Source organism: Anastrepha ludens, chromosome 6, assembly GCF_028408465.1.
Source record: "Anastrepha ludens isolate Willacy chromosome 6, idAnaLude1.1, whole genome shotgun sequence".
Taxonomy (NCBI): Eukaryota; Metazoa; Arthropoda; class Insecta; order Diptera; family Tephritidae; genus Anastrepha; species Anastrepha ludens.
In genome coordinates this window covers 4026715-4051144 of record NC_071502.1, presented here as the reverse complement: position 1 = coordinate 4051144, position 24430 = coordinate 4026715, and the positions used below count along the sequence as shown (strand labels likewise).

The 24430-nt window shown below is 36.0% G+C and overlaps 1 protein-coding gene across 5 annotated transcripts in view; it reads left to right on the top strand.

Annotated features, from left to right (window-relative positions):
• Positions 1–24430, top strand: part of LOC128866862 (phosphatidate phosphatase LPIN3) — a 96726-nt gene that overhangs the window by 50584 nt on the left and 21712 nt on the right. The gene's annotated exons all lie outside the window — the stretch shown is intronic.

The following is a 24430-nucleotide window of genomic DNA, read 5'->3' as shown; positions in this document are numbered from 1 at the left end:
AGGCTAAAGCATCTATGGACACCGGCTTTTTCTGTAATATGAATGCATAATTAATAATATGTAACAAATATTGTATTAGAATTATCTCTACAAACCTCTTTCCTTTGCCGGCATCCGTTTTATTTGGTTTTTACTTAGGCGCTTCTCCTTACATTTGTAATAATAATTATCGATGACACAAAAAACACAGCAAAGGTATATTTATAAGTTGAGATTATTTCACAATCTCGGGGTTGGGAGCGAAATTGTGTATGAGTAATCGCGTTTTTAATTCAATTAATTTCAATTTAATTTAACGGATTGGGAGTTAAACTCGAAAAAGTAGATGATCTAGTTACATTTTTTGAGCAGGGAATTAAAAATTTGCCTAAACTTTGTGAAGACATTTTAAATAATGAAGGAAAATATATTATTGATTAATAAATACTTTAAACATCTTTTTTATTGATTTTCAAACCACCTTTAAAAAACGCACGAACTTATGGACTGACCTGATATGTGAACCTATTGTTAATTTTGAGGCAAAACTTATACATGCGAATTTTTATTTTGTGACTAAATATTTTGACTTAGACACACAAAGTCAATGTAGTGGAGAAACTTGGTACATAATATATGTTCTCTTTCTATTCATAATCTGTTTCAACGGCTTCCCATATTAATGATATTTTGCACTCACCTTAAGACCCGACAATACCAGCTGCTACCCTTTTGCGAAAAGTAGAATTTTTCTGCTTAATTGTATGGTCATTTAAATATTTTTCGGCAAAACACGCATATACAACTTTTTGCTATCCTATGCACCTTTTTTTAATGTAACGTCATGGCACACATGTGCAATGCCTTGTGAAGTCTGTGACTTTGCTTGCAAGGTATGCATTCGCTTCGTTCACTTGTTATGGCATACAGAGAATTTCTGTTTTAGATCTGTATGTTTCAGACGCTCTCTGCAACAAACACAAATTGAATTCAGTTGAGAGATACATACAAATTTTCACGCTTACATATTTACAAATAAATGTGCATACGTACACATAACCAATGTCGACAGCAAACAATTGCATCCAACTTTTGGCAGGCCGTTTTGCTAAACTGTTATTGTATGAAAATAAATTTAAATTTATTTGTTGGAAAATGAAGTCGTCCCAGGGACAAAGCAAGAAGTGAACAATTTTTACATCAGTTGCTTGTTTGAATGACTGCCAGCTGGTATCAAGCGATACATAGGGCCATTCAAGTTCTGTTGACTTTTCGCAAAACAACTTAAATTGACTAACCACTTCCCAAATGTGAAACACAAAATTTGTTACGCCTAATTCAATATTTAAACTTAACTGAAACTGAAATATCAGGGCACAATATGAAAAGGGTGTTTCTTTAAGAATAACATAGCCCAAAATTCATGATTTTTTTAAAAGTTGCTTAAAAAGTTCAAGAAACTGGTTCTGCCGAGGACAGAAAAAGGACTGGCAGACCAAAAACGGTATTTCCTGTTAAGTATATTGCTGCTGTAGCGCAAAGTGTAGCTGAAAAACCTTGAACCTCGATATCTAGACATTCTCTCAACAATTCGGTATTCCTGAATTGACTGTTTGGCGGAATTTACCTGCAGACGTGGCCATGGTGGGCCTATAACACATATAATTGATGTTGTCAATAACATCAGCATACGTCAACAATTGTACGCTCTTATAAAAAATTCTGCCTGAGCGATTAAGCTCTGCGGCTCGTACGATCCTCTCGAACATCAGGTTAAAGAAGTCACTCGACAGCGAGTCATCCTGTCTGAAACCTCGTTTGATATCAAATGGTTCGGAGCAACGTCATCTTGCATAGCCGTATTAGTTTTGCGGGGATACCAAATTCAGACATAGCGGCATATAGGTAACTTCTTTTCGTACTGTCGAATACAGCTTTGAAATCAACGAAAAGATGGTGAGTGTCGATTCTTCTTGGTTTTTTCCAAAATTTGGCGTATTGTGGATTTTACATTTTTTTTCTAAAGCCACACTGATAAGATCCAATCAGTTGGTTGATGTGGGGCTTCAGCCTTTCACACAATACACTCGCTAGAACCTTATAGGCGATATTTAGAAGACTAATCCCGCGATAATTGGCACAGATTGCAGGATCAGCATTCTTATGGATTGAGCAGAGCACACTTAAGCTACAATACGCAGGTATGATTTAGTCCGACCATACTACTCATTTTTAAACGAACTTTTAAGTGCCTCATTATGTTGTTGTTTTGATGGATTTCTTTAGCCGTGATATCTCAAAAAAATTACGCCTATTGTTACGTTACGAAAGGAGGATTCAAGTATTAATAAACCAGTGGCTCAAATTTCTGCTGGATGTTTTTCATTTTAAAATATTGTGGCAACAAAAATGAAGAAAACGTTTTTCTAAAAGCGGTCTCCCCTTGGCAGACAATGGCAAACCTTCGAGGGTATTTCTGCCATGAAAAAGCTGCCCATAAAAAAACCATTTGCCGTTCGAAGTCGGCTTAAAACTATAGGTCCCTCCAACATCAAGACTTCTTCTTCTTGATTGGTGCGATAACCGCGTACGCGAATTTGCACGACATTGAGGAGAAGCTCGGCCAGCCACCGAACAGAAGTGTACGCGCCAATTATTTATTTTTGTATTTTGATAATCACGTTGTTAAAAATCCGGAAATTTACGGCAGCAGACATTTATATTTATTTTGAATTTTATTTTATTGAAGCACTTCAGGCGAAATGTGCAAAAAACTCAAGTTAAAGAAGTCTTAATTATGCACATACTTATATACAGTTATGTAAAGAAAAATATGGTAAAGTTGGTATACAATATTGAAATATAATGCGAAAGAAAGAAAATTTAAGAATTGTAGCTAATTATCAATCGTTTTGTATACGATATTTTTTATTTTTTTATCGTTAAACCGTTTAACCGAGTTAAACAAATTACTTGTTGTTGCATTTTTTTTTTTATACTTACGAGGGATTTTTATTTTCTTTTTCGATTTTTACGACCCCGGGATTTTCGGTTCTTCGTTATTACATTACATCGAGGGATACCACTCCAAAAAGTTCTTGAACTTTAATAATACCAACAAAGCAAAATTTGCTCTAACCCAAGATAAAAAGAGCCTCGGACTACTCCGTTGAGTACTTACAGGTCACTTTGCCTAGAATAAACATTTCATTTCAATAGGACTAACTAGCACTAGTTTATGCAACTTCTACTGTGAAGCATTAGGTCACAGGAGACACAGAATCCGCAGAACGGAATTCAGAATTAGCAAAACGATATGGCCCATCTACAACCTCAAACAAGCGTGATAAACATGAAATGGTGGGTCGCCCGGAGGCTCACGGCAGTCATAGCTGGCTTTTGGTCTGTCGGGAAACAAGCAGCCAAAATGGGCATCTCTCATAACACACACTGTCACAGTTGTAAGCAATCAGAGAAAAATAAAATGATTTTCCTTTTCCTCTGTGACTGCTCTGCCTTTGGGAAGGGGCAAACCACTGTTCGAGAGTCTCGAAGAACTGTCTGGCTTAGACGTCAACAACCTAATAAGGTTCACAAATTGCACAGACTAGATATAGTCGTACTGTAAATAACCCTTAATTAAGTTGGTGCGGAAGCGCCATATGGATTCTGGATGAATCACCACTTCAAACTCCCTCCTCAGGAGCTGGTTCGATTCCTCGTAATACTAAATAATTAAAATTAAGCACCTAATGGCGCACAGTGGATCAATCTGGTCGCAGTGCATAAATGCCTTAGCCTGACCCATACAGGCATTAGCATTACTATATCCCGGGATATATGTAAATATTCATTATTTTGCAATAAATATAAATAAATGGGTTTAAATACACTTTTTTATTTAAAGTGAAAATTATTTCATTAGAAAAAACAAAGTAGCAATAGCGGAATTGATACCCATTTAATAATACTTTTGGTTGAAAGAATTTTATGTATTTTTTATTTCTAAAATTTTAGTGGAATTAGCGAAACGTGGTACGCTTTAATACATATTAATTTCTGTTATAATAAAAAAATAAAAAATCAAGTAAGTCAATATGGCTTATTACAACAGAGGCATGCATATGCATGTATTGCTTTTTATTTTAAAAACACCTAAACAAAAAAGTTAACATTACTGTTTTTGCTCTAAAGCGATTTACCACATCCATTTCATATATTAAATAAGTTATAAAATTACGAATCGCAAACCATCCGGTATTATTTGCAACATTCCCGGTATTTTCGGCATAAAATAGAGTGACATCACTGCCATCCAGCTTTAAAAGAAGCCATTTTTCATTTAAAAACAAAATATTTTTTTGAATTATCAGCAAATCGCGGTTTCTAAAAATCCCGCCGTTATTATTTCTCACAGCTGAACACACACTGTCGCCTCGATCTACTAGTGACGTCTAGCGAAATACATATGTATGTATGTGTAAATGCTTGTTTATAGCATTTTCCCAACGGCGTTTTCTTTTGTAATGAGCAAATTAAAAAAAAACTACAATGTAAGTCAGTGGGCTTATCAATTTTCACACAACTGTACGCACATAGATACTATTGCATTCGTTTTTTTTCTCCTTTTAACTCTGCACGCAAAATCATTCCGCATTCAATACTGCCGGGTGTATGTAGTTGTTAGTGGAGTGGTGAAAGTTGCGACAATATATGGCGTGATTTTGTTTTTACAGACAAACAGACCGAAATAAAACCTTGGGGTACACACTGCTCGTAAGGGGGAATGCTTGGTTGACTAAAATACAAACAATGCATGAAACCCCTTTGTGTGGTTTTAGCCAAGTTAGGCCTTTTCATTTCAACAATGTTGTGTTGCGGTTAATGTAATTGATCTGCTTGAAAGACAAAGATTTAAGATGCTGAAAAAGGCTACGCACTGCGTTGGGTATGAGCAACGACTAGGAAAAGCAGTTGTTTAACAACGAAAATGTTGCAAGCACTTTTTGCCTAGGGACTTCTGCACGATGATTGAAATCTTGAATTAACTTCAGATTTCTTTTTTTTTTTTGTTTTTTTTATTTCTCAATTCTTACAATTCCAAAACCATTTAGCAAAACTAACTTAAATTCTCTTAAATAATGCCGCCATAAGACGGCTCATTCCATTGGCGTTAAATTATTGTAAATACTTATTTTTTTCTTAATATTACAACAACTAAATTTCAAATTTTGTATATTTTACTTTTTTTTGCAATAAATACTACCAACCAAACCAAAATTGCACGCAAATTGCAATTAGCTGTTGCAGTATCGGCACCATAAACACCATTCACAATTTCAGCGGCCTGGCTTGCATTTTCGCCTTTATCAAATGAAAACTGCAAAATGTACCGAATTTTCTCTTTACTGACTTCCATTGTTAACACCCTGTAGCTCACAACTGAAGGAAACAAACAAAGAACAGTTAAATAATCTGTTTAGTGTGAAATGTCATCTTGACAACGAGCGTAAACTTCAAATTGTTTGATCGATACTTTACGAGGCACCGATCACTACAGCCATCGACCGAGAAAATAATGGATTTATTTTTCCCCCAAACTATTAGAAACAAAAATTAAAGTATAAAAAAATAGAGAGTGTAAAATTTACTACCACGTCGTAAGTTAAAGGTTAAGGGTGAATATCGACATGTGGGCGTTAAATCAAGTGAAAATAAATAGATTTAGTTTGAAATAATCTTGAAGGAAGCGTTTTCTTATTGTGAAATATAGCCGAAATACTGCACGAATCGGTAACGTAGTTGCCTAATGCAGCACTTGAAATATACATATTTTAACGCATAAGGGGACAGATACCTGTAAATGGCAATATTTTCCCTGATTTTCAGTAAAATTATTTAAAATGAAGAAGTCAATATATTTTTTTCAAAATTGGCATACAGTTTATTTATACATTAAAATAATACAACAATTTTTTTGTTTTATAAGAAATACGAAATTTACGTTCCAAAAATTTTTCGAAATATTCTTAGAAGATTATATTAACATTTTATGAAAAAAACAATTTTTTTTTCGAAATTTTACAGGTATCTGTCCTCTTAAAAAATTTTAAATATTAGGCAATCATTACAAAACCTCATGCGTGAATTAAATTTCTTTACTTACATTTTAATGATAAGTTATTAGAAAAGACTTCATCTTATTTCACCATCAAGCAGTTGTTCTCAAGTCATATAATTATAATTTTTTTCGCTATACAATCTTGAATATAATTAGCAAAGACAGGCAATTCAATTGATTTCTTAGTATGGAGTCAGCAAAAAATACAGTAAAAAGTAGTTTGCTCTTTAGCAATACAGTTATGAGTTTGTACATTGAACTTTATGGTTATTTGTTCTGCTAACATCCAACTGAGTTCATGCACATACACCAAGGCAGTTAGTTTACACAAATTGACAACTACAAATTCAAATTCAAATAAATACATGGATGCCTATTACTAACACACTAAAATTTATCTAGCAAATCGCCGATCACGCCATTCAGTCATTATTTTCTAGATTTCGGTAAAAAACAATGCAAACACACCAGTATACCTATGCGTGTGTATGTACATATATTTGTACCATAAAAGTATATGATTAATAATAACATGAATAGCGGTTTTGCTATTACAATTTCAATAGAAAAAAACACGAGTACTTATACTACCGCATAATTGTGATAACTAAATGTGTGTCTATGTTTGTGGTCGATCTCAATAAAAATAGTTTAAAGTATACCTTGAATTTGCTTTACGACTTTTGACTTAAATTCCCCAAATATGTATGTGTGATATATAATGGACTTTAATGCTATTAAATTTTACTAAGTGAAATAATTGGACTCGATTTGAATATTGCACAAGCTTAAGGGAGTGGAAATTTCCAAATATAAACAAAAATTTAGTAGAATTTTAAAACGGTACATAGTTCAGTTTTTTCTTTCACAAAACATACCTACGAGTTCCTCTTCTACATATTAATAGCATTTTCTATTATTTATATTTCAAAGTGGCTTAAAGTAAATATACCAAAACACGAAAAAATTTGTACAATATAATAAAAATTGTACAAAAACCGCCTGCTAAATTAAAAACCTCATTAAATAAAAACGACGGTAACTTTCCACCATTTATAGAGTTTCGTGTTTTTAAGCGCCTCGAATACAAAAATTTAAAATATATAGTAATTTTTCTAAAAGTTTGTGAAATAAAAAAATGTTCAATGTTATTGGTCGAATTGAACTTTAAAAAATGCTATTGTACTAAATTGTCCCGAAGAGTTCCTTGACTACACTAGTTTACAGCCAAAAGACCCAAGTACTAGACCATCCGATTTTTACGTAAAATCGGTTGCTGAGTCGGAAAATCCACTTTTTTCTGCATGTACTTTTTGAGGTATCGTCAAATAACGGTTTTGGATTAAAGAAGATAATGTAGGTCATATAATTGTTTAATATTTGGAAAAGCCGTTAAACGGTAAAAGTAAGTGATATTTCAAATTAAAGGTAACTAAATTTCCTATTTCTCGCTTATGTTCGTTTTTCATTAAAATTAGACGTTTTAAAGAAATTTGCAAAGTTAAAAATTTAATAATTTTTGCAAAAATATTAAAATTTTCGATTTATATTATAAGAAATATGAGATTTTCGAAAAAAATGTTCACTAATTTTTAAACCTAACATACATGTCTAGAAAAAATGTAAGATATGACTGAAAAATAGCCTCCAATAAATATAAAAGTTATTCGCATCGGAATAAAAATACTCACTTTACATATACTTAACCCTCCCTTGAGTACCCGAGACTGGCCAGATTTTTTCGACTTTTAATGTGAATTTAACATATTTCTATTTATACGAGTAGCTAACCACTTGAGCTTTCAGGTAGCCTTCTAAACTTTAATTTTCTATCGATTTATGGATATAACCTTTTAAAAAGGATCCTCGAACAGGACGAAAAAGGGCAACCCGGGTGCCCAACCGAAGGTTTTAAAAAAGGTGTCCAACGGAGGGTTAAGGAAGTTTTCACAAGTGCCCAGCACAGAATTGACTTTTATGATACTATTAGTAGGTTTTTCTAGTAACAAATTACAAGGAAATAAGGGATGGGATGATCTGGTTCTTAGGTAAAAAAATCATAAATTTGTTGTAAACCAGTTTAACTGTAGGGCTCGACTCTCAATGCTAAGCGCACAGAATCTCTGCTAAGCCAAAATAAGCACAATCTTCGCACACTGATTTCCGTTATAACGGGGCACTGCCTAATAGTCAGACACGCCCAGAGAATAGACGTGCAAACACCTGCCTTCTGCGGAAGCTGTCTGGATGAAGAAGAGGCGTTATGGCACCAACTGTGCCATTTTCCTGCTCTATGCAGACGTAGGATCACCACTTAAGGTAGACAATTTTGTAAAGAGTTGGAAGATCTCAGTACTGTGGAAATCAGAGATCCTCTAAAATGTTTCAAAAGTTCACACTGGTTTTAGGAGAGATAAGGCCAAGTTCGCCACGCGGCATCACAACGGGCTTTGAGTCTGAATGTGTCCTATAGTGGACAACGGTTTCAACTTAACCTAACCTAAACCAGTGTTATTAGATATATATAAGTAATACGTAGTGGTTTAGTGTTCAATGGAGTTAAGCTTTTCGTAATTTTTCCTCCAATCGGTAGATATAAACTAAATACATATATTGGCAAATAAAGGGTTTTTCAATTAGAGGTGTTATTTTGATATTCAAAGAAAAATTCTATTTTTTAATATAAATGATCGGATGTTTATTTCATTATAAAGAGAAAGGTATCCGTTAATAGTGAAAAATAATATCAGGCAAATGACCACCACGACCACACTTACAGGACAGTATCCTTTTCATGTAATTTTCCATAACCGAATTGCAAAGTGGCTGCCCTGTGTCCTCGAAAGCCTCACGAATTCCATCTTTGAGGTCTTGAATCGACCCTGGGCTGTTGGCGTAGACACAAGTCACAAGTTGTTAAATCACAAGATCTCGGTGGGCAATTGTGATCACCTCTTCGAGAGATAATTTGGTCCGGAAACTTTTCTCGTAAAAGATCAATGGTTTCGTTGCTTGTGTGGCACGTAGCGCCGTCTTGTTGAAAATAAACGTGTTCCAGATCAATACCATCCAATTTCGGCCATAAAAAATCGTGAATCATCTCTCGATAGCGATAGATAACACCTATTATTGGAAAACCCTTAAGTTGAATTGCAAAATCTTAATATTCTCCGATTGGCCCGAAACCATTTGACGGCTGACGTCGGTAGCCATATTTAAATGCGCAATAGGTATGAAAAAATTGAACTAAATGCAAATATGCAAGTATATTTCTTTTATAAAGTGATTGTGTGTCTGTGTGTGACGAAGCGCCAATTTCGCAAACAACAATTCAATATTTTTATCAATGGCAGTAAAATGGTGAATGTTTTACACAAAGAACTCAATATGCATAGATATGTATGAAGAATATTTACCTGCCAATAAAGATATACTGATTGCAATAATATTTCAAAGTCACTGCAAATATAGTCATTTGATAACGATGATATTAGCAAACCCAATTTATCCATTTATGACCAGCTCGTAAGCGATAAATCTAATGTCGACGGCAACAAACCCATGCACGCTAGCGAATTGATCAAACAAAGCAAAGTTAATTTGATGTTATCCATTGACTTGTCAGTATTCAAATTTTAGGATTAAATTAGGTTAAATCCATTCCTTATAACCTAGGTAGACGGTGGCGTTAATCGAGATTAACAACTTAATTCGGAATTATCTCAGGAATTAAGTGCAACTAAATTTTATGGAGGTACCTCTCGCAAATTGTAAGCTTCTTATTAAGGACGCACTAATCAGTTCTGCAAATGAAAGATGGATAGCGTCAGTACCTGTAAAATTGCTAAGCAAACATGGCCAAGGCTAAATCTACGTCTGTCCAAGAGTATTATAAAATTGAGTGGACTTCAAATTAGGGCATACAAGGAAATTAGACGTTTACACGCATGATTTCTGTCATAGCTGCAGAAATGAGGAGGATTTGGTAACAATTCAACACCTTTTTTGCACATGCTCAGCTCTAGCCAGAAGCAGCAACCGATATTTAAGATCCTACTTCTTATCAAATATAGTTAATCTATACACTTCAGGTATCAACAACCTTTTACGCTTTGTCAAAAGCTTAGGATGGCTCAATATGGAAAAGGAAATGTAGCCCAGCCACCGCGGCTCACAACGGACCCATTTCGTGGTCTAAGTGGCATCGTTTTCTCTATGTGCGATGCGGCTGCCAAACCTAACTAAGTGTAACTAATCCGGATCAACTATTGGACTTGATTCCCATAATTTAAGCGGATTAGGGGAATTTTCGATGGCAACATTGCCGAAAAACGACAGTTAATATCTATTGAAATAACTGCGCCGGTAATCCCGATTAACGCCGTCTGTCTAAGCTATTAAACTGTTATCAATAACTCAATGGTGAAAAGCAAGCGAAGTTGAAAAAGTCCACTTGCACTTGACTTATGTAAGAAAATATTTATAAAAAAAAATATGTGCATTTAGTTGAAAATATCTTTCGAAAATGATGCCTAGAGGTCAGTAGTGAACAATCCCGGTACCTTTTTTTGTACAAACATATCGCAAAATTTGTGATTTTTTTGGTGGAAATAATCGTGCAAATGAGTCGACAATTCAATGGTTGGTGAATAAATTTAAAGAACCTGGTTCCGTGGAAAATAGAGAAATGACTGGTAGACCCAAAACAGGGCATTCTGTTGAGAATGTTGCTGTTGTAGCGCAAAATGTTGCTGAACAACCTGCAACATCGATATCTCGACGTTCTCAAGAATAGCTCATTCATGAATCGAATGCTTGGCTGATTTAAATGATATAATTTTTCCCATATAAATGTTAAGAGCCATATTTTGAATAAAATTGAATAAAAATAGTGAAACCTCAAAGAATCTAAATTTTTACTTGTTTTATTTTCAAACCACATATAGGCGCGTCTTTTGTGTTACACACGCACACACAGACATATGATATACATCGAAACAGTATCAATTATGATTTTCTATTAAAAGCAGTGCCAAATATACTATGTAGAAACCCAGCCGCCGTCAGGAACTATTCAGTTTCCCTGCAGGGTAGTGTAACCCATAGCTTTGGTCAAAAAACATATTTATATAGTTGATTAAGCTGCTATTGTGTAACAATAGAAACTAAAATGTGGAATGACGTGTTTATTTAGTGGAATAGCCCGCATTCTGCATGCACTCTAAGCTTTATCACGTGTTGCTGTTGCTCATTGCTGAGCTCTGAGAGAATAACGAAAGCAATGTATAGGTGCATATGTATGTCTGTAAATTACATGTGTTAAACAAGTGTATAGTATGCAGTTACATTTGTTACAAAGTGAAGTGGTTTAACCTCTCTTGATTGAGTAGCTAATATTTTTAGAGTACAACGTACGCGTCGTTTCGGAGTGTTAAAATGTCTTGCTCGCCAATATCTTTGACGGCACACGGACTTATACAGGACCAACCGAATGGTAGTCACGCATAATCACTGCGCTACGGCGGCTAATAAACACTAACTGTGTGAAATATTACCAATTCGGGTTTAACTGACGAGTATATCTGCCTTCCTTAAAAAACACTTCACTTTATCTACTTTAAGTATGTTTTTATTTTATTATTTTTTACAGCTGCTTGATAAACAAAACAAAAAATAATAATGAAAACCTAGGGGCTTCCATTCCAGAAGAATAATTGGCAGTAAAAATGTAATAAAATTTATAATAAATACATCTAAATCAGCTGATCGGCTGGTTACATAAATTGGCTGTTATTATAACTAAAATCGATTTGAAATCACTTCTCGATTTGCTGTATGTATTTCTAGTAAAATTATAGTATAAATTCAGCGACTCACATTCCGAAGAAATTTGTATTAATAGTAAACAACAGGTGATTTTTGTTGTGATTGGTATTGTTTTTCTTTTTTGCTTGATTATAATAACGATAAGTAGTTATTTTTCAGAGTAAACAATTTTTATTATTATATATACTCGTACTTGTTCTTGGAGCCAAATTTATTACTTTAATAAAATATTGGCATATTATTTTACTATTATCGCTACCAAGCAAATACAATTCTGCAACTCAGGTATTTTTAAAATCAATTTAATTTGCTCAGCCTATGTATATACGATCTTATGGATTATGGTAAAAAATTGTGCATACATTTTGGTTTTGTAATTTACATTTTATTCAAAATTTACGATACTTACAATTTACTAGACATAATACATGCGGCCGCCGTAGCCGAATGGGTTGGTGCGTGGCTACCAATCGGAATTCACAGAGAGAACGTCGGTTCGAATCTCGGTGAAACACCAAAATTAAGGAAAGCATTTTTCTAATAGCGGTCCCCCTCGGCAGGCAATGGCAAACCTCCGAGTGTATTTCTGCCATGAAAAAGCTCCTCATGAAAATATCTGCCGTTCGGAATCGGCTTGAAACTGTAGGTCCCTCCATTTGTGGAACAACATCAAGACGCACACCACAAATAGGAGGAGGAGCTCGGCCAAACACCCAAAAAGGGTGTACGCGCCAATTATATAAAATACATGGTATTGGTAGTATTTACATGCATACATACCTAATACCAAGGAGTCCGATAATTTTTGATATATTTGTGGCCTTAGGCGCTGCTAATGTTGTCAGGCGCTAGTTGACGTCTCCATTAGAAAGTTTGACAGATTTGGCCATAAACGCGCTCAGAACGGGTGGATGTTGAAGCCATTTAGTTCTGTTTAGAGTGGCTTCAAAAATTCATTTTGGCAAAGGAATGGAATTGATGAAAGAAAGTCAAAACCGTCAAACAGTGGTACAATAAGTTTTCTCTATTCGCTCACCGAGGAATCCCGAAAAGTTGTTGTACCAAAATATTTGATTGAGCAAGATCGACAAGTCACATAACGTCAGATTGAGGCATCCTTGAGCATTAGTATGACGACTATCAATAAGATTTTGTAAATAAATAAGATAAAGCTGATGGCCTATTCACTAATGCTTTTTAATTCATTGTGATTGTAATTCATTACTTTTCCAATTTTAAAATAAAAAATAAAATAAAAAATTAAAAAAAAAAAAAAAAAGAGATTTTGTACGATCACCTTGTGGTAAAAAGGTGTGTTAACCCCACAATGGTTATGAGTTATTGAGTTATTCAACAATTAACAAAGGGCGCTCGGGCGCTACGGAGCAGATAGCAAACTTTAAATGCAATTTTCTCAAAACTATGTTTTTTGAACTGGTGATCACTTTAACTTAAAAACCGCTTGGAAGATTTCAATAAAATGTATACTGCTTTTGAAAAACTTAAAAATGTCTTGTCCGATTGAAGGATTTTTTTTTGTTTTTAAATTTCGATTTTCTTTAAACAATTTATTGTCGTAGTGTGGCGCATTTACTTCGTTTCGTAGAACTTTTTTCTGCAGACGTTGAAGGGGAGTTATGTACTTCTTGCTTGCACATCCTCAGAATTCGATGCCATAGGACCAGACAGGCTTTCAAATTTCTTTGTAGATACATATGTAATTTGTTGAAATTTGATTAATTTCTTTTTTAAGTGCACTTTCCAGCGCAGTTTTATAGCGAGTGTACGAGTACTTGTCAACTATGAACAACCTGTAAAAATTTTTGTTGTTTTTATATCTGCATATTAACTCAGCCTCTGTCACTTGTAAGTTTTCGCTATAACTACTAAAAGCGGATGCGGAAGAATGCACGCAAATGAAATATTAATTAACAATTTTTAAAATTCTAAATATTTATACTCGTAATGACGTATTTTAAAGCCTTTGCTATTGCATTTCAAAAATGCATAAAATCTTTTGTTTAAATATATTTAATTATTGAAATAATAATAAAGTGCAAAAATTTTAAATATACAAGTTTGGCATCAGTCAATTGTTGATCGAGGGAATGAACATACAAACGAGTATTTCTATATTTATTTAGCCGCCTATGGTTGACGTGTTTTTTATTTATTTTTTGTTTCGAAATTCTCAGCTGAGCAATCGATGTGTGCCATGTGCCATTGTCATTTTAGCGATAATGCTGGGTTGTTGTACGCACAGACATATTTACAATACTTAGGGACCAAAGCTTCCACGTGCAGCCGACCAGCCAACGCGCCCCTATTGCGGCAAGCAACGTGCATTCATCAATTACTTATATACATATATGGCCATTTCCATCTTGTCAAACGTGACGCATTCAAACTGAAAAACAAACCGTCATCCGATGTTTTTTTTTTATTTGGGACAATAGGCTTAACCAGTAGCTCTTCACTAAACCTATAACCGGAGTTAAAGTTGATTCTGGGGAATTTTTCAATTTCAAGATAATTACAAAATGCCAAGGCATTCGCACAGGACAAAAACAGAAGAAAAGAAGAACCTGAGGTAATATTTCGAATGTTGAGCAGTGATGTGGCTTAAAAAAGGTTTTGATTTCAATACAAAAATTATGTATGCTTTTTTTTTAATTAAATTTGTACAGAGCTTTATAATCACTACCGTTTAAAATCATGTTTATATTTAAGATATCCAATTTGTTTTCATCAAAATGTTCAGAACCAAAATTTGTATACACAGGGCAGGTAGCATTGACGTGCTGAATATTTTCTGGGGCATCCAAGTTGCAAATTGGACAAGCGGTGGGAGTTCCTTTTTTAAAAGACCTTGCATTTAGATTCAGAAGCACGGAAAATCAAACTTATAGCATAAGCAGGCAAGCCGTCGCTCAAATAGTTGATGTTTGGAAGAGATAGACCAGGATACAAATTGTGAAATGTAGATTTTTTGGCTGAGTTTAAAAATACCGAGAACTCTTTGATAATTAGTTTTTCTGTTGTATACATTTTTTATTATTATTTATTAACAAATAAATAAATAACTTTCAATATTTTGTCTGCGGTAGACCTTCTGTTGGAAACGCCCAGTATATTCAGTATGTGTTCAAAAAGTATCGCGAATTTCGTTTTTGTTTTATTATTTATTTATTTATTAATATCTATTTTGTCCCCTTCAAAGTAATCCCCATGAGATATTGTGCATTTGTGACAACGTTTTTGCAATCTTCGAAGTATAATATTTAAAAAAATCATTTTTATTATCTTGTTCAGCTCCTCCTTCGATGCCGTCTTTATCTCGTCAATCGTAGCGTAGCGTGCTCCTTTTAGGGGCCTCTTCAGTTTCGGGAACAAGAAAAAGTCACTGGAGGCCAGATCTGTGGAATACGGTGGCTGTAGCATCATTAGTGTGTTGGTTTTGGCCAAAAAGCCAAAAAGTCGCGCACAAGCAACGATGTGTGAGCAGGGACGTTATCGTGATGCAAGAGCCAATTTTTGTTCTTCCACAAATCCGGGCATTTCTGGCGGATGGCGGATTGCTTCGCGCAAATTGCTCATAACTTGCAGGCAATATTCCTTATTGACCGTTTTACCCTGTGGCAAGAACTCATGATGACAACGCCCCTGCAATCAAAAAAAAAACGGAAAGCAAAACTTTTACATGCGACCGAACTTGGCGGGCTTTTTTCGGTCTTGGTTCGTGCGGCAGCTTCCATTGAGATGATTGAGCTTTGGTTTCCACGTCATAACAATGCACCCATGATTCTTTACCAGTTATGATCCTCTGGAGCAAATTTGTGTCGTCGCCGACAGAGTTCAGATACCAACATCTCATTATCAATGTTCATGCGATGCTGCTTTTGGTCGAAATTGAGCAGTTTTGGTACGAATTTTGCGGCAACCCGTCTCATGCCCAAAACATTGAAAAAAATCAAATGGCAGGAGCCAATCGCTATGTCTAGGTCCTCCGCAACTTCTCTAACGGTGATTCGACGATTGGTCAATACCATTTTCTTCACATCATCAATTTTTTTGTCTGTTGTTGAAGTGCTCAGGCGTCCGGCACGCCTTTCGTCGTTCACATCTTCTCGGCCTTCTGATAACATTTTGTACCAGCGATAAACGTTGCTTTGGTCCCAAAGTAGCTTCTCCGTATTACACAGTCAACATTCGGAATGCATCCGCGCACTTAATTTCGTTTTTCACACCAAATTTGATACAGGTTATTTGATCCATCTTTTTGAATAGGTAAAAATCGAAGACGAACCGAAACACTTGCAAGTACAGCAGGTGGCAACAATTAACTGAATATTCAAAATGGCCGAATTCGTCGGCATGAATGAGAGACATGAGTATCAAAATATCGCCACCAAAAAATCGAAATTCGAATATACGTAACCTGCGAAAATTCAGAATCCGCGATACTTTTTGAACACACCTCGTATATCAATACTATTTTCTATAAGCTCTGAAGAGCGAAGTCTATATCGTTTTTTATTCGTTTTTACGTCAGCCAAGCAAGACACTTTACAGCACTTGATTCATTCCCTCGCTTTAATTGGCATTTACGTGATATTTTGCAGATGTTTTTAGACATCTAAAGTTGGACACTAGTGGATATGAAATACATATATGATGCAAAGCATTGTTCTCCAAGGTAACTCTGATTTATGTTTTAACAATTTCTCTTAAGAGCTACACTCCTGTGCTATTACTAATAATTTCTTGCCATCCATCTCTTAGTCCTAAAAAGTGCGGCAAAACAGTCTATACGCACACAACACGACGCTTACCGCATGCACTCTTAAATATGGCGGAGCTTTTCATCCAATTTGTGGTTTACCTGATATACTTGTCCCATATATGATAGGCGCAACAGTTATATGCCATCTCCGGACTACAGTTTTTTTCATCATGAGAAACTTTTTCGTAGAAGAAACTCTTTTGACCTCTGCCGAGGAGCGTTCGCAGTTAGAAAAAGCTTTTTAATGTTTTGTGTTTGCAGTAGGCATTGAAGTCAGGACCTATTGCCTGCCGGTATGTCAGGTGCAAACTAACTTAGCTACTGCGAACATTTATGTAGTATGGAGACAGGCGTAACCGGGTATACTTCGTGAGGCATATCAGTTAGTAATGAGAATGTTGTGTGCGAGGGACAAGAATAGCTCGTACATGTCTGCCAAGGTTATGAAAATTATTATAAAATGTTCATCCCAGATATAAATGTACATACGTACATTTTTTGGCAAGTGGTCGGTATGTTCGACTGCGAAAATGTTTCTTAGACATCGTGACTGTGACAGCCATGTAACCAATATACCTTCGTTGATACAAATAAACGCACGTATGCACTGTATTTATGTAAACACTCAGTTTGCGCTGCTTAGATTGTTTGTTATTTTGCAGCCAAAAATTTCCACTGTTTTTTGTGTTTTTTTTTTGCACTAATTTGCAAGTGTTTTCAGTATAACTTTTTTTTTTTTTTTTTTTTTTTTTTGTTTTGTTCTCTTTTTTGTACCGTCTATTCCCTAATATACGAGGTTGTTCAACAAGTTTTGCGGTTCGATAAAAAAAACACAATTTTATGGTTTGAAATACATTAGTTTTTTCTTTTGGTCTGGACGCTAGGCGTCAGATCTGGTGGATACGGTGGGTGCTCCAACAATTTGAACTTTCATTTATGGACAGAAGCCATTGTCAAAATGTTTTTTTTTTTTTGCAAACGGGGTCTTTTTTCGCGAGTTTTTTCCTTCAGCTGATCTAAAAGGTTGCAATTCAATATTCAGAATTTATTGTTTTACCAGTTTGCAAGTAATATACAAACAAAACTCCTTTCATATCCCAAAAAAATGATGCTAACATCTTCTTGGTCGATTTCTGGAGATGAACTCGCGTAGGAGCCGAAGAACCAGGTTCACACCACTCTTTAGGCTCTTGTTTTGATTTAGGATCATGCTGATGGACCCAAGTCTCATCCATAGTGATGAATCGACGCACAAAATCCAATTTATGCTTTCGAAAACACTCTAAATGTTGCGAAGAAAGTGGCTCTCGAATGTGTTTCTGTTCCATTGTTAGCGAATGCGGCACCCATAAATGCGGCAGTCAAAATATTGCTTACATTGCCCAATAAGATGCCTAGAGCTTCTACTAAATCTCTAAAAGTCACTCGACGATTTTCCATTACGATATCGTATTTTTTCTACGATTTTTGGTGCTGTTGCTGTTTTGGACGTCATTGACGTGGATCTTCTTCAAGACTTGTACGACCACATTTAAATTCAGCAACCCATCTTTCTATTGTATTTAATTCATGGAGGAAAGCCCTTATACATTTTCAAATTTCCTTTGTTTTTAAACCTTCCACAAATAAAAATTCAATCACTGCACGACACTTGATTTTTTCCATTAAAGAAAATACTGTGACACGTCGATACTGTCATAAATGGCCTTTTAAACGAAGAATGAATTGACAGATTGAAAATAAACTCACACAAAATATTTAGGCTAGCAGCAAGGCCCTCTTTTATCGAACCGCAAAACTTATTGAACAACCTAGTATTTTCTGTATAAGTACAAATCTTATTTTAATGATTATAGTCAAAGAAATTTGTCACAGCACATGCGATTATTTTGTTATATTGTATTTGGACACAACAAAGTTGAGCTTCAAGAACAAATGTCACATTGGTTCCTTTTTTTTTGTTTTTTTGTGAATATACTCAAGTATACATACATAAGTTTACGCGATTTGAAAATGGCACACAGCAGCAGAGGCAAACTTTTGGGTTTTAGGCTTATTCACCCCAGTCATGTTGATGTGAAGGTGGTATTTTTAAAATCCGCTATATTTCAAAAATATTTATATTTAAAAATATCTAAAGTAAAAGTAAACAAAACACCAACATTGTAGTACTAAGTTATATGGAGAACAAATTCATTTAAATTATGATTAATTTCATGAAAATTACGTTTTGTTAGAACATTTTATCCAATCCAAACTTTCAGTGCTCCATTTTCGTGCGGCTTCCTACAAATTCGAAACAAATTTTACATATTTTAAAATCTTGATTTGAGGTTTAGAAATCAAACAAGTCTATCCCACAAGCGAGCTTAGCAGGCTGAGAGAGACTGCAGATGGATAAAACTGATGTTACCTGTCATGTCCGATCGACTGTCGCAGGTAGCTGGTTGGACTGATGACGGGCCACTTTCTATGAGCAAAGCACAAGGAAAAGGTGGTCATCTCAGACAGTGCACTCTGCCCAGCATGTGGGGAGGAGGATGAGCCGGCAGACCACTTTCTGTGCGTCTGCCCAGCCTTCACTCGAATCAGGCTTGAGGTCTTTGGCACTGATGAAGAAGAGACCACCTATAATACATATATATGTACCTATATATAAATTTTCTGTGTCCCAAATACCATTTTTCATAAACAACTTATCGCAGCATTAAAATGTTTTCTTAGACTATCAAGCAAATATGTAAGTTAGCGCATTGCACACTTGCAAAGCTAAAACAGAGATTTGATGATTCCCTTGAATCACTCCCACGCTACTGGCTGTTCGTAATTAGATCGCACAGCTTACTCCTACGCCTGCCCGTCTTTTGGATTTTGCAAATAAACAAATCTTACAGCGGTCAAGCTGATCATCAATTTACGTACGTGACTTTTGGCAGCTTGAGGAATGCAGCTGAGAATGCATTCGTACCAACATACAAACAAAGCTGCCGGCGCAACTACACCAACACAAACTCAATAGCTACACCGCAAGTAGGGATTTAGGGTAGATTGTAAGAATATAGTTTTTAGTTGAGATTGGAGTTTAATAAAGAACGGTCGAAAGTTGAGATTGGAGTTTAATAAAGAATGGCAAAAATAGAAAAGTGGCGCCCAACTAGCAGGACAACTGAACCCAACTAGCAGAATAACTGAACCCAACTAGCAGAACAACCGAGCCCAACTAGCAGGACAACTGAACCCAACTAGCAGAATAACTGAACCCAACTAGCAGGACAACTGAACCCAACTAGCAGAATAACTGAACCCAACTAGCAGAACAACCGAGCCCAACTAGCAGGACAACTGAACCCAACTGGCAGAATAACCGAGCCCAACTAGCAGGACAACTGAACCCAACTGGCAGAACAACTGAATCTAACAACGAAGGATACAATCAACTATTTGTGGAAACGAAGGAAACCTGCACGGCAGAAATGATTGCAATACGTGAAATAATAATACTGTAAGTAATTGTTCGGTTTTGATCCAGTGCAATTAAAGAAAAGTTATATAAAGTTTTTGTAAAGCGAAATACCTTCGGCTCTTTCTTACCTTTTTTTTTAAAAAAAAAAAAAAAGCAAAACAAAATTAACATGAGTGTAACTAGGGAACAGGTAATAGAAATTTTAAGACAACAAAATGAGCAAAATAAAAAAGAATTAAAAGCCCAGTTGGATGAAGTGATGCAAACTCTTCGGCGCTTAGAGCCGCCATCCGCGGAGAGTTACATTCCCGTGGAAATAAATCCAACTGTGGTCGGGGGCAACACAAATATGGATTTAATAAAATCTATACAAGAATTTAAGGGGGATACTGCTTCTTATCCGGCCTGGCGTTCCGCAGCAGAATTCGCCATTGGCTACTACAAAGAGGGTTCAGAGCAATATTATGTTGCCATGGGGATATTTAGAAACAAGATAGTAGGCCCCGCAAATGCAACGCTCGCTTCCTTCTCAACTGTTTTAAATTTTAAAGCTATAATAGCTAGATTGGACAAAGCATACGCGGACAAAAGACCGCTACATGTTTTGGAAACAGAGCTCAGCGTTCTGAGGCAGGGCAGTTTGTCAATCTGCCAATATTATGATACGGTAGACAAGCAATTAACACTCATAACAAATAAAAATATAATGACTCATTCAAACAATACGCAGCTTGCCGCCGCGCTCAATGATAGAGCTAGAGAAAACGCATTAAGAGTTTTTATTTCTGGCCTAAAGCGGCACCCCAAAAGGGATGCTAATCAATACGTGAATAAACGGGAGCACAGAAGGGGAGATTCAGTAAATTCACGGAAGCCGAAAGTGCAACGGACCAACCATTTGGAGACAACCCCAGAGGTGGATCCACAAAAGAAAATTACTGTGGACCGTGACAGTGATTCGGATGTCGAGATCGCTTCCAATTTCGCGATGGAAGACGAGGTTAATTTTTTAGTATAAGGTCGCTCCTACCTTACATTACCAAGAAGGCGTCGGAGGGGCAGGAGCTTAGGTTACTGATTGATACAGGAACTTCAAAAAACTATATCAAAAATTTGAGCTTCCTAAAGGGAATTATCCCTGTGGAGAGACAGTTTACGGTCAAAACTATAAACGGATGTAATCTCATAGAAAAAAAATGTAAGGTTTTCGTTTTGGGGAAAGTCTCAACTTTCTTCATTCTTCCTAATATAAAGGGCTTCGATGGTATAGTGGGATACGATTTCCTTAAGGAGATAGAATCTAAAATTGATACGACATCCGGATACTTATATTACGAGGGTGGTAAGGAAAAATTAAATAACGTCAAATGTGAGCAAGTTAACTCCATATATTTGGACAAGGACTCGGTCCCAGCTCTTGTGAAAAACGAGTTTGACTCTATGATTAAAAAGAATTTTAAGGCCTTTGCCGAACCTAACCGCGCTTTGCCATTTAATACTAAGGTCAAAGCTAAAATTCGTACCACTTCCTCGGAACCAATTTACACCCGATCTTATCCATACCCGGTTTCGGCGGCAGGATTCATTAATAAGGAAATAGAAATACTGTTGAAAGAAGGAATTATCCGAAAATCTAATTCGGCGTATAACTCTCCGGTCCATGTAGTGAATAAAAAAGGCCTGGATGAATATGGTAAACAAAAGCTCCGCATGGTAATCGACTTTCGAAAATTAAACGAAAAAACGATTGCGGATAAATATCCTATACCAGATATTTCTACCATATTGGCAAACCTGGGCAGTTCCAGATTTTTTACTACTTTAGATCTAAAGTCTGGATTCCACCAGATAATCCTTGAGGAGAAGGACCGCGAAAAAACAGCCTTCAGCATTAACAATGGCAAATACGAATTTAATAGATTGCCATTCGGGTTAAAAAATGCGCCCAGTATCTTTCAACGGGCTATTGATGACGTCTTGAGAGACGACATTGGCCAAAGTTGCCAAGTTTATATGGATGATATAATCATCTTTTCAAGGGACGAAAAGTCTCATATTCAACATGTCGATAAGGTACTGGGGAAGTTGGAAAGGGCCGGTATGCGAGTTTCAGCAGAAAAGACTAAATTCTTTAAAGATAAGGTTGAGTTTCTTGGCTTTATTGTCTCTCGAAGGGGGATAAAAACATGTCCAAATAAGGTCAAGGACATAATCGACTATAGGAAGCCGGAAACACTTCGAGCATTACGCTCTTTCTTGGGTCTGTCAGGTTATTATAGAAGGTTTATAAGGGATTATGCGTCTATCGTCAAACCATTAACAAAGTATCTTCGGGGGGAGAATGGCCATGTGTCATCCCACAAGTCCAAACACACTAAAATAGTCCTTGATGACGAGGCCATTCAAGCATTTAAAAGGGTAAAAAGCATTTTGGCATCGGAAGATGTTTTGCTGTTTTATCCGGATTATGACAAAACATTCGAACTAACAACAGACGCTTCCTCTAGCGCTTTAGGCGCGGTCCTCTCCCAGAATGGTCGGCCCATTACAATGATTTCAAGAACATTATCAAAAACAGAGGAGAATTATGCAACCAACGAGCGTGAGCTCTTGGCTATAGTGTGGGCCCTTAAAAACCTTCGACATTACTTATACGGTATTAAAGACATCGTAATATTCACAGACCACCAGCCTTTAACTTTCGCTATTTCGAACAAAAATCCTAATACAAAAATGAAGCGATGGCGTGCGTTCATAGAAGAATTTTCGCCTAAATTTGTTTATAAACCCGGCAGAGACAACGTCGTAGCAGACGCTCTGTCCCGTCAGTTTTTGAATAATATGACTGATACAGATGCTACAGCACATAGCGAGTCATCGCTCTCAAACACAATTAAAACTATCCAGTATCCAGTAAACCAATTCAAAAGACAATTCATTTTGACGAAGGGGGATCATTATCACCAAAGTACAAAAATAATTTTTCAGAAAAAAATTCGTTATACTATAAATTACGACACAATAGTAAATTTGTTGCATAATCTTAAGAAACTCGTAAACCCTAGCGTTACAAACGCTCTTTGTTGCGATCTTCCGACACTATCAGAGATCCAGGGACCTCTTGTCGAAGCATTCCCGGGGGTTAAATTTATTCATACAGAAAAATTTGTAATCGATCTAACGAATCCGAACGATCAACAGGAAGCAATAGCAACGGAGCATGCCCGTGCCCATCGATCTCTGTCCGAGAATTTTAAGCAAATTCTATCAGAATACTACTTTCCCGACATGAGGAAAATGCTCAGGTCAGCTGTATCAAATTGCAAGATCTGTCTGGAAAATAAATACCAAAGAAAACCACCAAATCCGGAAATTGGGAAAACTCCAATCCCAGAGCACCCAGGAGAAATTCTCCACTTAGACATTTTAATTACTGGAAAGCAGCTATTCTTAACTGCTGTTGATAGGTTTTCAAAGTTTGCAATTGTTAAACCTGTTATTTCAAGATGTACCATTGATATAAAAGAAGCTTTATTAGAGGTATTAGGTATGTTCCAAAACACTAAAACAATTGTCACAGATAACGAAAGAGCGTTTACTTCAAATTTAATTAGAAACATGCTACGCGATCATTTCTCCATAGAACAGTTTTTCGTACCCACCTTACATAGCGAAAGCAACGGACAGGTCGAAAAGTTTCATTCAACCCTTTTGGAAATAGCCAGATGCGTGAAGGCACAGCAGCAGATAAGCGAGGTTAAAGATCTGATTTTGCTTGCTGCTTACAAGTACAACAGAACAATTCACTCGGTTGTAGATTCGAAACCAATCGAAATTTTGCAGAACTGCCCAGCGGAGAAATTTGGGGAAATTAGAGATAAATTAATAAGAGCCTAGAATTTAGTATTGAATAGATTGAATGAGAAAAGAATAACCAAAACATATCAGCCTGGTGAAAGGGTGTTTCTTCGACGAAATAAGCGATTGGGAAATAAATTTGAGAAGGTGTTCGTGGAAAAAATAGTAGAAAGAGATTTAGGTACAACAGTACAGATAGAAGGCAGGAAAATTCATAAAAGTAATTTACGATAAAATCAATTTCAGATTGCCGCTTGCCCTAGTCTTCGTCACTAGAGCCAATTTAATTGACTACACCTCCTCACAAGTTATCACCATCCCTCGGGGAAATGTGGCTATTTATAATGAATTCATTTACCTCGTGCACGCCACCAACCTAACAGATTATCGCCAGATAGCT